We start from the raw sequence: 15885 nt of genomic DNA, 5'->3' as shown, positions 1-15885 counted from the left end.
TGGCACTATCTACAGGGGGCATCTGTGAGTGGCAGGCTGATGGTCATTTTACTGTGAGTGGGGGCTGATGGTAATTTTACTGTGAGTGGGGGGCTGATGGTAATTTTACTGTGAGTAGGGGGCTGATGGTCATATTACTGTGAGTGGGGGGCTGATGGTTATTTTACTGTGAGTGGGGGGCTGATGGTCTACAAGTGGTTTCCACCACTGACCTCCAATTGAAATTAATAGGAGGCAGAAAAAACCTGCGGCACTCGTTTGGTGCTTTTTTGACTGCATCTTTCGCATTAGATTCAACGGCTAAAGAAACTAAAAAAAAACCTTCAAATAACACAGTCAATTCAAAATCTGACTTACAAAAAACGCTGTGTGAACATACCCCAAGAGTGTAGTGCTTATTTTTAGTCATTTTCTGTCTTTCTTTAAACAATTTTGGCAGGAATGCCCTGAGGAAATGTTTTTTTTTCCAGGGGTGCCACAAGTCCGAAAAGGTTGAGAAACTCTGTACTAGGCTACAGGCTGATGACATCACTGAATCATGCCAGCCTATGCAAGGATCCTGTTGTCGGCATTGTGGAGCAGCTCTGTTCGTTGTGGGAATGTGGCCTAGGCGAGTAAAAATTTTTTTGTTTGGGGGGCACTGTCTGCAAAGGGGAGGTGGGTGCTGTATGGCACTGTCTACAAGGAGTGGGGGCTGTATGGCACTGTCTACAAGGAGGTGGGGGCTGTATGGCACAGTCTACAAAGGGGAGGTGAGGGCTGTATGGCACTATCTACATGGAGGTGGGGGGCTGTATGACACTCTCTACAAGGGGGTTGTGGGGGCTCTATGACACTTCCTACAAAGGGGAAGTGGGGGCTATATGACACTTTCTGCAAGGGGGAGGTGGGGGCTGTATGACACTGACTAAAAGGGGGAGGTGGGGGGCACTATGTACAAGGGGGAGGTGGGGGCTGTATGGCACTGCCTACAAGGGGAGGTGGTGGCTGTATGGCACTGTCTACAAGGGGGAAGTGGGGGCTCTATGGTACTGTCTACAAGGAGGTGGGGATTATGGCACTGTCTACAGGGGGCACTATCTACAAGGGAGCTGTGGGGGGTATTATACTGTGTGGAGGCCACTAAGCTGACAGGGCGTGGATGGGGATACAAATGTGGGCTGCTTTTCTTTGTCTAGCCACCTTGATGCTGCAGTCACTATTGCCTAAGGTGTGTCACAAGTTAAAGAAGCACTCCCACAATTTTTTTTATTCTCTGGCCCATTAGAGAAGCACACACATGAGACGCTGTGTCCATTGTAGAGTCCTATTGCTGGTCACATGACACAGCTGAGGACCAGAAGGGAGTGGATGACTCACAAATACAGCCACCGGTAAGAAGATTACCTTCACCACAATTTATATAATGTGCCTCTCTAATGGGCCACAAAATAAACATTTGTGTGGGAGTGCTCCTTTGAGATGTTTGTTAAAATGTTAAGATCACACAAATTTGAAAAATCTGTCAAAATGTATAACCCTCAAAGTCATTAGATCACCGAGAGTTTTTTGAATACTGTCGCATCTCCCATTACTACCTCTTTGAGAAGGGCATTCAATGGTTTAAGAACACATAACAAAAGTTGATCTTAAGTCCGCATAGAAGGCTGGGATGCTCAGGAATCACGAGTCCTCTTGGTCAGTAGACAGATCCACAGCTCAAACTATACTTAAAAAATCTAGCATCCGGCAATAAAACACGCTTACACATTTACTTAAAGCATACATAAAAACGTAACTCCACCTCCCTTGTATTTAACCCCTTAACGACATCCAAGATACTAGTACATTGTTGTTGTTAAGTACCTAACGCAATCCAACGTATAGCTATGTTGGAGAGTTAAGTGGTCCCTGACAGCAGGGCATCTTTAGTTGTGGTCCAGGGGAATGGTACCCCCCCACATCGGCAATCGCTGTGATTGGTCGGTCAATTCAAACCGGCCAATCGCGTTTTTTTGTGGCTATAACCTATCACTGTGTGGATTGGTGCTGTTTAGGACAGCACCAATCCCTGCCATGTACTCGTGAGGCAGTGGCGGTGGTGCCCCCCCCCATCGCTACCATTGATCGGTCTGCATAGACCGACCAATTGCAGCCATGGCGGGTGTTTCAAACATTCTGCACCAGCTCTGCCCGCCTCATTCAGGTTAGGAATACTGATCAGAGTTAGTGTGACCGTCTGTGAGCTGATACTTGCCGTTGCTGAGGCTTTCTGTATATCCGATCATCCTCTGCATCCTGCTGTGTTATCACTCATTGTGGTCATCATCTGTGCTGCTGCTGATTTTTTTTTTTTAAGCAGCACTAGTGATTCCTAAATTTCCCAGTCCCTGTTCCAGTCCCCCTAACTCCCTCCCCCGGTGTACGTCCTACGGCCGATGATCAGTGACCACCATCACTGATCAGCAGTTTTCGGCACGGGACATTTTTTAAAACATTTTCACCATCTCCATGTGTGCGCCCTGCGGCCACTGAGTGCTGATCAGTGACCTACATCACTGATCAGCATCTGTGGTATTTTTTTTTGCACACAGGTTTCTTGTTTTTTTGCCAGCACCATCTCCGTGTGAGTGCCTTGCAGGCTCTGCGCACTGATCAGTGACCTCCATTACTTATTGGCATTTGTACTAAATTTTGGCACAGGTTTAGTTTTTTGGCCTAGTTTCACTACACCATCTTTTTGTGTGCGCCCTGCGGCCATTGAGTGCTGAGTCTATAATCAGTCTCAGTGGTAATTTGTTGACACAGGTTTTTTCTGTGCCTTTTTTTTTAATATATAGAAAACTGTAAAAAAGGAAAAAAAAAAAGGTTAGGTGTAGCTAGTACCTGCATAGGTAGAATGTTAGGGTAGCGGTGGTTTAGGTGTAGCTAGTTCCTGCATAGGTAGGACATTAGGGTAGCAGTAATTTAGGTGTAGCTAGCTCCTTCATAGGTAGGACGTTATGGTAGCGGTAGTTTAGTTGTAGCTAGTTCCTGCATAGGTACGGCGTTACGGTAGCGGTAGTTTAGGTGTAGCTAGTTCCTGCATAGGTAGGACTTTAGGGTAGCAGTAGTTTTGGTGTAGCTAGTTCCTGCATAGGAAGGACGTTACGGTAGCGGTAGTTTAGGTGTAGCTAGTTCCTGCATAGGTAGGACTTTAGGGTAGCAGTAGTTTTGGTGTAGCTAGTTCCTGCATAGGAAGGACGTTACGGTAGCGGTAGTTTAGGTGTAGCTAGTTCCTGCATAGGTAGGACGTTAGGGTAGCGGTAGTTTAGTTATAGCTAGTTCCTGCATAGGTAGGACATTAGGGTAGCGGTAGTTTTGGTGTAGCTAGTTCCTGCATAGGAAGGACGTTACGGTAGCGGTAGTTTAGGTGTGACTAGTTCCTGTATAGGTAGGACGTTAGGGTAGCGGTAGTTTAGGTGTAGCTAGTTCCTGCATAGGTAGGACGTTAGGGTAGCAGTAGTTTTGGTGTAGCTAGTTCCTGCATAGGTAGGGCGTTATGGTAGCGATAGTTTAGGTGTAGCTAGTTCCTGCATAGGTAGGACTTTAGGGTAGCAGTAGTTTTGGTGTAGCTAGTTCCTGCATAGGAAGGACGTTACGGTAGCGGTAGTTTAGGTGTAGCTAGTTCCTGCATAGGTAGGACGTTAGGGTAGCGGTAGTTTAGTTGTAGCTAGTTCCTGCATAGGTAGGACATTAGGGTAGCGGTAGTTTTGGTGTAGCTAGTTCCTGCATAGGAAGGACGTTACTGTAGCGGTAGTTTAGGTGTGACTAGTTCCTGTATAGGTAGCACGTTAGGGTAGCAGTAGTTTAGGTGTAGCTAGTTCCTGCATAGGTAGGACGTTAGGGTAGCGGTAGTTTTGGTGTAGCTAGTTCCTGCATAGGAAGGACGTTACGGTAATGGTAGTTTAGGATAGCTGGTTCCTGCATAGGTAGGGCATCAGGGTAGCAAACGTGTAGGTTAGTGTTCGTTTTATATTAAACAAAATACAAAGCATTTCAGGTAGTTTTAGCTATACAATTTTTCTAAAGTTAGTGTCAATTTACTGTAGTATATTTCTTATACTACAGTTTTTTTCTAAAATATAGTGTTACATTTAGTGCCAGTGGTTACTGTAGCTTTATATAATTTTAATCTAATTTCACTGCAGTATAATTTCTATACTACAGGTTTTTCTAGCACTAATATATAGCGTTACACATTTAGCGTCAGTTAGTGACGGACATTCAGTTTTTTTTTTACTGAAGTTCGTTCACTAAATTTTCTATAGTGTAGCTTTAGGGTATGTGCACACGATGAGAGGCTTTTACGTCTGAAAAGACAGACTGTTTTCAGGAGAAAACAGCTGCCTCGTTTCAGACGTAAAAGCTCCTCCTCGTATTATGCGAGGCGTCTGTGACTCTCATAAATCTTGAGCTGCTCTTCATTGACTTCAATGAAGAACGGCTCAAATTACGTCTGAAAGAAGTGTCCTGCACTTCTTTGCCGAGGCAGTCAATTTACGCGTCGTCGTTTGACAGCTGTCAAACGACGACGAGTAAATTACAGGTTGTCTGCACAGTACGTCGGCAAACCCATTCAAATGAATGGGCAGATGTTTGCCGACGTATTGTAGCCCTATTTTCAGACGTAAAACGAGGCATTATACGCCTCGTTTAAGTCTGAAAATAGGTTGTGTGAACCCAGCCTTATAGTTTTAGTCTTAATTTACTGCAGTATAATTTTTATACTACAGTTTTTTTTAGCACTAATATATAGCGTTACAGAGTGTTACAAAATTTTAGTTAGTGTCAGGTAGGCAGGAAATTCTTTACAGTTTTATATTGCCTTTTTTTTTTTACTGAAGTTTGTTCAGTACATTTTTTTTTCTTCATTTTTTTTCTAAACTTATTTTCTTTCCTTCTTCTCTTCTTGTTTCATTTTTTTATTTAGCCATTTTGAAATACACGTGAAAAAGCACAACACACACAACCATCTGTGTAAAAATAAAGTCAATGTTACACGTGTTCAAACACTACACACCACCCCTAATAAAAATGTCCCAATCATCCAAAACTGTTTATTCAGCAGAGGAGGCATATGCCATCCTGGCCTCTGACACTGATTCGGCCAGTAGAGGAATTTGCGCCATACATCTTATCCCCCTCCCCCTCATCATCCACTGATGAGAAACCTCCGCTAAGGCCACACAGGACATCAACTGAGGCGACACCCCAGATAAGTGATCCCGTGTGGAACCCCCCCCGCCCCCGAGAATTATGAGCCTCAGATACCTGAATTCATAGGCAGCTCAGGAACTCATTTTGAGACTGAAGGCCTGAAGGATTTTTTCAGTGAGGATTTTGTGAATTTAATGGTGGCCCTGACCAATTTAAATGCCCAGCAATTTATTGACCAGAACCGCACGTCATCATATGCTTTACCCCTCAGGTGGACCCCCGTAGATGCAGCGGAGATGCTTAGATGTTGGGGCCTTGTGCTGCATATGGGGCGAGTAAAGAAGCCACAGATCAGGCAATACTGGCGTACAGATATTTGGTCCAACACCCTAATTTTCCGCAACGCCCCGGACACGAATTTAAGCTATTCTTAAATGTTTGCATTATAGAAATATGCACAGTGCCCGCCCCGTGATGACCCCACATATGACCATCTATTCAAAATAAGGCCAGTCATGAGTCATTTCTGCACCAAGTTTCAAGAAGCATATACCCCCAAAAGAACATTGCAATAGACAAGTCCCTTGTCCATTTTAAGGGGAGGCTAATATTTCGCCAATACCTGCCCAGTGAGAGGGCAAGGTATGGGATAAAAATGTACAAACTGTGCGAGAGTATCTCAGGGTACACCTACAGATTTCTGGTTTATGAAGGAAAGGACTCCAGGATTGATGCCCCAGAATGTTCCCCCATCCTCGGAGTTAGTGTGAAAATAGTGTAGGATTTCATGTACCCACTGCTGGACCAGGGTTACCAGCTTTACGTGGATAACTTCTACACCAGCATCCCACTACTTAAATGCCTCTTCACCAGAAATACTGCAGCATGCGGCACTGTGCGCAAAAACCAGAGAGGCCTACCTACTGCTTGACAAACGTGTCAGAAGGGGTGAAAGCAGGGCATTATGCAGCGAGGATGTGTTGTTTGTCAAATATAAGGACAAGAGGGATGTCCTTCTCTTGCCACAATACATGGGAACAGCAGCACCCCTGTTCCTGTCCCTGTACAGAGTGTGTAGCAAAAGGGGCATAAGAAGGGACACCCCTTTTTAGTGTGACACCTGCCCCATAAAACCTGGCCTGTGCATAAATAATTGCTTCAAGGCTTACTACACATCTATGAACTATTAATTTTATTATTTATGTATCCTTTTGTTATACTCTGATTTACTTTTCAAACCGTACACAAGCCCTTACATTATAAATGTAAATATTAGTAAATACAGCTTAATTCAAATAAATTCCACAAAAAAAAAAACCTGTGGTGTCAAAATGCTAACTATACCCTTAGATAAGTATTTTTTATTGGAAAAAATTTAGATTTTCATTTTCATGGCCTACTTCCAATAATTTCTGAAAAAAACTGTGGGGTCAAAATGTTCACTATATCTCTTTAGTGGAGGGAGCTTCTTCCCTTCTGAGCCCTGCCGTGTATTCAAACAGCCATTTATGGGGTATTGTTGTAATCGGGAGAAACTTCTCTACAAATGTTGGGGTGCTTTTTCTCCTTTAGTTCTTGTGGAAATTAAAAAAAATTTGCTAATCCTACATTTTATTTTAAAAAAAATTAGATTCTCATTTTCACGGCCTAATTAGAAATTATATCTGCAAAAAACTTGTAAGATCAAAATGCTAACTATACCCTTAGATAACTTGCTTGAGGGGTGTATTTTCCTAATTTTTCCCACTTTTGGGGTGTTTCCACGGTTTTGGTGCCTCATGGGCTTTGCAAATGCAACATGGCCTCCGCAAACCATTCCAGCAAAATTTGAGGTATAAAAGCCAAATGGTTCTTCTTCATTTCTGAGTATTGTCATGTGTCCAAACATCAGTTTATCACCACATATGGGGTATTGCATACTCGGGTGAAATTGCTCTACAATCGTTGGGGTTCTTTTTCTTCTTTAGACCTTGTAAAAATCTCTACATTTTATTGGAAAAAAATGTAGATTTTCATTTCTGCGGCCTAATTCCACTAAATTCAGCAAAAAAATTCCTTGAGGAGCGTAGTTTGCCAAATGGTGTCTTTTTGTTTTTTTCCCCCACTGTTTTGACACCACAATACCTCTTCAAACCTGACATGGTGTCTGAAATATATTTTAATAAAAAGAAGGTCCCAAAAGCCACAAGGTTTTCCTTTGCTTTACCATACTAGGGCCACATGTGGGATATTTCTAAAAACTGCAGATTCTGGGCAATAAATATTGAGTGCATTTCCATTGTAAAACCATCTTTTTACAGAAATAAAAGATTTTCTACAAAAAAAATAAAACTTGTAAATTTCCCCTCCACTTTGCTGTAATTCCTGTGAAGCGCCTAAAGTGTTAAAAATACTTTCTAAATGCTTTTTTGAATACTTTGAGGTGTGCAGTTTTTAAAATAGGGTGATTTATGGGGGTTACTAAAATATAGGGCCCCCAAAGTCACTTCAAATTTGAACTGGTCCCGAAAAAAATAGAATTTGGAAATTTTCTTTAAAATGTGAAGAATTGTCGCTAAAGATCTGAGCCTTGTAACGTCCTAGAAAAATAAAAGGATGTTCAAAAAACAATGGCAACATAAAGTAGACAGATGGTAAATGTTAACTAGTAAGTATTTTGTGTGGTATTACTATCTGTCTTACAAGCAGATACATTTAAATTTAGACAAATTCTAATCTTTGCAAATTTTCTCTAAATTTTGGTATTTTTCACAAATAAACACTGAATCTATCGACCAAATTTTACCACTAACTTTAAGTACAATGTGTCACGAGAAAACAGTCGCAGAATCGCTTGAAAAAATAAAAGCATTCCAAAGTTATTACCACATAAAGTGACACGTCAGATTTGAAAAAAATGACCTGGCCCATTAGGCGAAAACAGGCTGTGTCATAAGGGGTTAAAGCTTAAATCAACAACGCTTCTGTGTAAAGTGACCAGCACCAGTCAAACACCAGTCTCCCCCTCTAGGTTTTTTTAACCTTTTCTCCTGAAGGATTAAGTATTACCTCTCATGAAAATGTTTTGAGGCTCCCGAGAAACATGGCAGGTTGTGCACATAATAATGTACATAACATGTCTACTGTCACAGTTAATAAAGCTCATACTTGGTCTCTAGATATTCTAGCATTACCATTCCTTTTATCATTTGTGCCTTGAAGTCCATATCTATTAAAAGCTTATTTGGTTGAAACAAATAAATGTTATCCTTTGTATAATGAAAAGTTATAGAATTTTCTAATATACTTTCTGTATCAATTTCTTAAGTTTTTTAAGATCTCTGCATAAAAGAAAAACATCTATTGATGCGTCCTATTTTTTATAATCCTTTCTTAGGGTATGTTCAAACGCACTGTTTTCAGAAGTAATTCGGGTATTTTACGCCTCAAATTATGCCTGAAAAAACGCCCCTAATACGCCTACAAACATCTGCCGATTGCTTGCAATGGGTTTTACGGTGTTATTTTACGCGTCACTGTCAAAATACGGCGCGTAAAAAGACACCCGCGAAAAAGAAGTGCATGTCACTTCTTGGGAAGTTTTTGGAGCCGTTTTTCATTAACAGCTCCAATAACGTCCGTAAAATATGCAGCGAAAAACGCGAGTTGCTACAAAAAACATCTGAAAATCAGGAGGTGTTTTCGCCTAAAAACAGCTCCGTATTTTCAGAAGTTTTTGGTCACTGCGTGTGAACATACCCTAAGGGTATGTTCACACGCAGTGTTTTCAGATGTCATTTGGGTGTTTTACTCCTCGAATTACACCTGCAAAAACGCCCCTAATACGCCTACAAACATCTGCCCATTGCTTTCAATGGGAATTACACTGTTCTGTTCCCACGAGCCTTTATTTTACGCGTCGCTGTCAAAATACGGCGCGTAAAATGACGGCTCATCAAAAGAAGTGCAGGACTCTTCTTGGGACGTTTTTGGAGGCGTTTTTCATTTACTCCATTGAAAAATAGCCCCAAAAACGGCTGTAAAAAACGCAGCGAAAAACGCGAGTTCCTACAAAAACGTCTTAAAATCAGGAGCTGTTTTTGCCTGAAAGCAGCTCTGTATTTTCAGAAGTTTTTGGTCACTGCGTGTGAACATACCCTTACCCCTCTGCTTTCTTTGCTTCATATCTCTGCTCCATATACTTGACCCACCCAGGATCTCTTTTTCTTTTTTTCTTTAAGTCTTATTTTATTCAGTAAATTATTGCGGTACAACCACAGAAAAAAATTAAAATAAAAATCCAGACAATACCCCAAAGATTCCTAACTCCCCCGACCATCAGATCCAAGGAGTAGGAAATAAAGAAAAAAAACAAAAAAAAAAAAAAACATCTCTCCACTTCACATCAGCTCCCGATACCCCAAAGCTCCTCCCATTTTTGCAGTTGCTTCTACTTTTTAGCTCTTGTTTTCTCATACATTTTGATCTTAAGAACAATATTTCTTCATTTCAAAATAGAAGGGGAAGCCTCTGCCATCCATTTCCTTGCAATAATTAATTTAGCGATCAGTAGAACTCTCAAGATAAGCATAATTTGCGTTTGCGAATACTCCGCCATCAGCAATTCAAAAGTGCTAGCTGAGCAGATTTCAAGATCTCCCAATCTAGCTTCTTTAAATATCAAAGACCAGTATGAATCAATAGCTGGGCATTCCCAGCCACTGGGTGTTGGTTTCTATGGCAAATTGCATCCTCACTTAAGCCCATTTTATAAAGTAAAGAAGACCAGTATGAATCAATAGCTGGGCATTCCCAGCCACTGGCTGTTGGTTTCTATGGCAAATTGCATCCTCACTTAAGCCCATTTTATAAAGTAAAGAAGAAGTATAGTCCAAACAATGCGTAATGTTAAACTGAACCTTTAGATGTTTTGTGCTAACCGAAATCTCCTTCCCGTTCTTATAAATATTCACCCATTTCTCCTGACTTATTGGATCTTAATTCCTACTCCAACACCTTTTACTTGTGAAAAAAGTGTTACATGAATGTAAATATAATTATTTTATATATATATATATATATATATATATATATATATATATATATATATATATATATATATATATACTTGAAATAGAAGTCCTAGCTGCATTCATCTTAAGAATACATCCTAAAACAAAAAGCCCTTGGACCCTGAACAAGTTTTTGTCCATGGTTTTAATGCTAGAGTGCCAAAATTGATAATACCTATATCCAAATTTCTTATTTACCCCATACACGGATTGTAAATCTTTAAAATGGATTAATCGCCCTTCTTTAAAAATGTGACCCACCAGTGTAATACAATTTTTTTTCCAAAAACAAAAATCAGGAATTGTCATACATTTGTAATTATTCATAACTATAATTATTCCAAATTGGAGTGAAAGATACACCCCCCCCCCCACTAATCACACACAACCTCTTAAAATCTGTCCAACTTTAGAGAGTAAGCTACTACTATGGAGGGACTTAACCACCCATGGTTCAGTTGCACAGATTCCAAAAGTTCAAAAATTTTACGCACGTTTCCAACTGCATTATCAATTAAAATCTTAAGGGCGGTAGAGTTCTGCCAGCTCACCACAAATTAAAGTTGAGCAGCCATAAAGTAACCCTGCATCCAAGGGAGGGCTAAACCTCCCTCTCTTACCTTAATACATAGCTACTTCTGTTGGATCCTAACCTTTTTCCTGCCCCAAATAAGATCATTGAGAATTACTTCTATCAGCTTAAAGACCTTACTATTGATCCATACTGGACAAGATGATAAGACATAAAAATTGAGGAAGCAGGATCATTTTCACAAGAGATATTCTGTTGCTCCTTGATAGGGGGAGTTTACTCCACATATGCACCTTCGCTCTAATTTTCGAGATCAATGGCATAATATTCAAAGAAATATTGTTTTCCAGCTTACTATCAATCGTAATTCCAAGATATTCAAAGTGTTGTAAGGAATTCAAGACAGCTAGTTTTCCGGATGAATCAAAGTCTTTTGCATCCAATGGCAGCAGAGTCGATTTGTTCCAATTAATCGCTAGTCCAGAGAAAGAACCAAATTCTTCTATCACATGAATAGCCCTCAGGACAGACCTCACTGTACCATTCAGTCATAGTAAAACATCATCCGCATATTAAATAATTTTATCCTTCACCCCTCCACAACCAAATTCAAAAACTGACTCATCCGCTCTTATTATAATCGCCAAACATTCAATAAATATGACAAATAAAAGAGGAGAGGGGGGACACCCCTGCGGTGTTCCTCTAGAGAGCTTGAAAGGGTGAGATAAGTCCCCACCTACACTGACTCTAGCAATGGGTGGAGATATACATCGCCTTCACCATATCTATAAAGTTACTTCCAATAGCAGATTTTGCCATAACCCTCTAGAGAAAACCCCACTTTACCCTGTCAAATGACTTAGAACAGTCTAAAGACAGGATGAAGCGGGTTCCACCCCGGCCCAACTGTATATTAGCAAACAATCTATGAATATTATTACTCCCATTTTTACCAGAGATAAAGCCATTCTGATCCTCATGGATTATAGAATTTACAACCTTTTTAAGCCTATTTGCCAATATTTTTGCATATAACTTTACATCTGTGTTTAGGAGGGATATAGGCCTATAAGGCTCCCTATCACAAGGATCTTTACCTTTTTTTGGGATAAGAACTATAGTAGCTTCCAGCATTGATTTTGTGAGGTTCCCCTTCCATTTTGCAATTTTTTAATACTTCCCACAACTGGGGAAAATTGGCATCCCCAATTTTTTTATAAATTTCAAAAGCAATGCTTCTTTTAGCTCCTCAATCAATATAGGGGCAGCAATAATCCCCCATTCCTCCTTGATGAGGGCGGGGAATGAAATCTGGGCAAGATAACTATTCAGAGCAGTGAGGTCTTTCCCAGCGGATGATGCATACAAACATGAGAAATATTCCAGAAACTCCCCCTTAACATCCTCCGTGAGAAACCAATTCTCCCGACTGACGTCTAATACACACAATATTATTATATGATCTTTGATTATTAATAGTTTCAGAGAGCAGTTTACCTGCCTCACTAAAATAATGTTGCCCTGCAAAAAATATGCTATGTTGAGATTTTTTAAATGAGAAAATCTCCTGCTCCTTCTGTTTATCATTCAGGATCCCCCAGGATGCCTCAGATTGATCTGCCAGGAAGGCCTTCCCCGCATCCAGGACCTGCTTCAGCAAATTGCTTTCCTGCTCTTGAAATGACTTTCTAAGATGGCTGATATTCTTCATCAATAAGCTTTAAATGCATCCCAAACAAAATAGATATGGGTAGAGTTCATATTAACCTTCCAAAACCTTCCCTGTGAACATACTTGAGCAGGTCTACATCCATCACAGAAAGCCAATATGGATTCAATCTAAACAAAGGTTTTGTACACCCCCTACTCCATAAAGATTTCAAGACCACCATAATAATAGAGTGATCTGAGATACTGTTGGGTTCATATTTAATTTTTTTAACGTGATCAGCAAAGCCATTGTTAATAAGTGCCATGTCAAGTTTGGACATCGATTTATATGTACTACTAAAGCAAGATAAAATTTGTTTGTCCCCTAGCTTCACTCTCCAAGCATCCAAAAATCCAGTTTCAATGCAAAACTTGGCCATAGCTCAGGTGCCCCTATCCTTCACATCTATATCATTTACATATGATCAAAATTGGATTCATTTTGAGCAATAAATTTCAATAAATGGTTTAGGATGCTGATAGAGAATGGAGGGGGGATGTAAACAAATGCTAAGATATAGACCTCTTCCTCCAGTTTACCATACAAGAATACATCATTCCCTCTACATCAACCCTGGAGTCTGAAGTATCGAATTTAACACTTCTATGGATATACACACTCACCCCCCAGGCATATGAGGAGAACACAGCATGGAACTCTTTCTGTGCCCACTTCTTTTTGGCCCTTCCAATGCTCTCTCCTCCGTAAGATGCATTTCCATGAGATAAATAATTACAGGAAGATGTCTGTTCATCATATCAAAAGCAGTACATTTCTTAATTAGTTTCACTGACCCTCTTACATTCCACACAACTATTCTAGTAGACATATATTACTACTAGATAAGAAAGTGGAAAAAGCAGAATGGATAAAAGAGCTGGAGGGCTATCTGGAAGAGAATGAGGTGGAGGAAAAATACAAACAAACAAACAAATAAACAAACAACAAAACCCCTCGAACTGTCCTGGATCTATATTGCTCTATTTTATTTCAATTTATCTTTAGTGGATCCGCCACCCAGTGATTTTCTGCTACCAGGTTTAGGTGTCATGCCAGCACTTCGCTATCCTGAGTTCTCTGCAATATCTCCAGTGCTCCTCTCCCAAATTTAATGGGGGGAGATGCACCTGATTAACATACTTGAGCTTAGCAGCAAACTGCAAGGTGAGCAAACGTGTCCATTTGCGTGGGGTTTAGTAGGTAGAATAGGCGGGGCAGCCTTAAATCCCTGGCAATTCTCCAACAATACAGCAGACAGAAATTTTCGGGAATTTAGCAAGTCCCCGTGTCGCAATGGTCTCATTAATAAAGCCTCCTCAGAACTTCATAAATCATTATAGTGAATGGATAAGAAATGTAGACTTAACTTCAGAGGCCAACAGCAGAGATATATACAATATCAGGTAGGTCTCAGGAGCACGTATAACAGCAGCAGTCATAGGCAGCGGTATCAGCAGTATCAGTATTAGAGATCAGGCCTCAAACATCAGTGGAAGTAGAAGCGATGGTCTCCTGTAATCAGCCCCAGAGTCAACAACAACATCCACAACAATCAATGTGCGGTGTAGCAGCGGTGCAGCAGCGTTACACTAGCAGGCAGGAGGAGAGGCACTAGCAGCTGGGTGAAGAGGCAGGAGAAGCACAGGGTCGCTGAAACATCCCGCTGACAGCGCTCCATCACAGGGCGCAAGCAGCAGTGACACAATTAATTGTCTGCTTCCAGTGGATAAAATTCTGTCCATGGTCATGTGATGGACACACAGGTGCTGCGATCATTAGTAGACCCAGCTCTGATGCACATACTGTAACTAACGAGCCGTGCCCCTGTGTGTCCATCACATGACCATAGACAGAATTGTATCCTTTGGTAGCAAACCATGAATGTTCTCACTGGATGATAACAAGCGGAGATCTTGAAAACCGTGAGGAATAAATACAGAAAGTATATTGGAAAATTGCATAACTTTAAATAATACAAGGAATAACATTAATTTGTTGAAAGCAGACAATCCCTTTAAGCATGCCAAAATCCCACATGATGTCTTTATTTATTACTATGTGTATCTTATACCAGCTATGTGTATCTTATACCAGCTGTCACCAAACGCACCGAGCAGGAGGTGCCCAATTTTTTGTTTATCACAAGAGGCTACTACGATAGAGGACAGACAAAAAACATCCCTCCTTGGGAGGGGAAAGGGGCTAAAAGATTCTGGATTCTTAGGAGCTGAGAAATAAAAGCACAAATATTCAATCCTCCACCCCATATTTCTAATGTGAGTTTATAACCATAATTACTCATGCTGTGAAAATCTTATCATACAAATGTACTGTGAAATAAACATTTTTTTTTTAAATATCGTTTTTCTTTATTATCATGACATTGCTTAAAATACAGATAGGTAAGCATGCAATACAAGACAACATGTAGTACATCCATTTACTTAAAGGGAACCTGTCACCAGCATTTCACCTATTAAATCAGCACTACCTGGTGGTAGTGGGTGAAAAATCATTTCTATATAACCTATAATTGTCTTCTTAGTCGGCTCTGTAGCTTTAATATTCAGTTTTTTAGTGTTCCCACACTGTATGCTAATGAGCATAAAAGAGTCAAATCCTCATTTGAAAAGAGTCAAATCTTCGTTTGAAAAGAGTCATATCTTCCTTCCTCAAGTCTATCCGAGTTTTTCCCGCCTCCTTACTTTTGATTGACAGCTCCTCGCCTTCCCCCAGCACACAAAATCCTGCACTTGTGCATTGATGTCTGCTTCTGGTGTGTGCGCACAAAGGGATACCGGATATCGTAATACGATAAAAAGGGCAGACCGTTATTTACAGTCGGAGGAGGAGTTTAGGAGAGGGGATAACGGCAATGAACTTTTTAGAGCAGCGGCCAGTGAGGGATAAGTAAAGTTCAATAGGTGAAATGCTGGTGACCGGTTCCCTTTAAGGCATCATTAACATCAAGTTCCTTCCCATAGATCTCTAATCTATATGGGGGATATGGGAATGGGACACTTGTCACCGAACCAGTACTTTTTAAACAATCCAAATACACCTTTTCCCCATAATAAGGATCCATTCAGACCTCTAAACCCTCTCTTAAAAATTGTCCATCCATTTATCTAGAAATAAACATTAATAATGTATACACAGGCGCCCAGAAAAAAAAGACCATCTCGTGTGTAGCCATAATTATCTTGGGTACATGTCTGTTTGTCATGTGTGTTTAGACTACTACTTATTTATACTTTTTCTGTATATAAACTCTCATCTTCCTCTAGTTTAAATTACATCACATTGAAAACAAAAACAATAGGAAAAATATAAAATCATATCAACTTGCCCCGACAATATTTTAAAAGCCACATTTCCTCTCTCCACCTTCATCTCCCCCCATCCTCTAT

The sequence above is a fragment of the Rhinoderma darwinii genome, chromosome 11 (assembly GCF_050947455.1).
Source record: "Rhinoderma darwinii isolate aRhiDar2 chromosome 11, aRhiDar2.hap1, whole genome shotgun sequence".
NCBI lineage: Eukaryota > Metazoa > Chordata > Amphibia > Anura > Rhinodermatidae > Rhinoderma > Rhinoderma darwinii.
The sequence above is the reverse complement of the archived record's forward strand: the minus strand, read 5'-3'. Positions refer to the sequence as shown.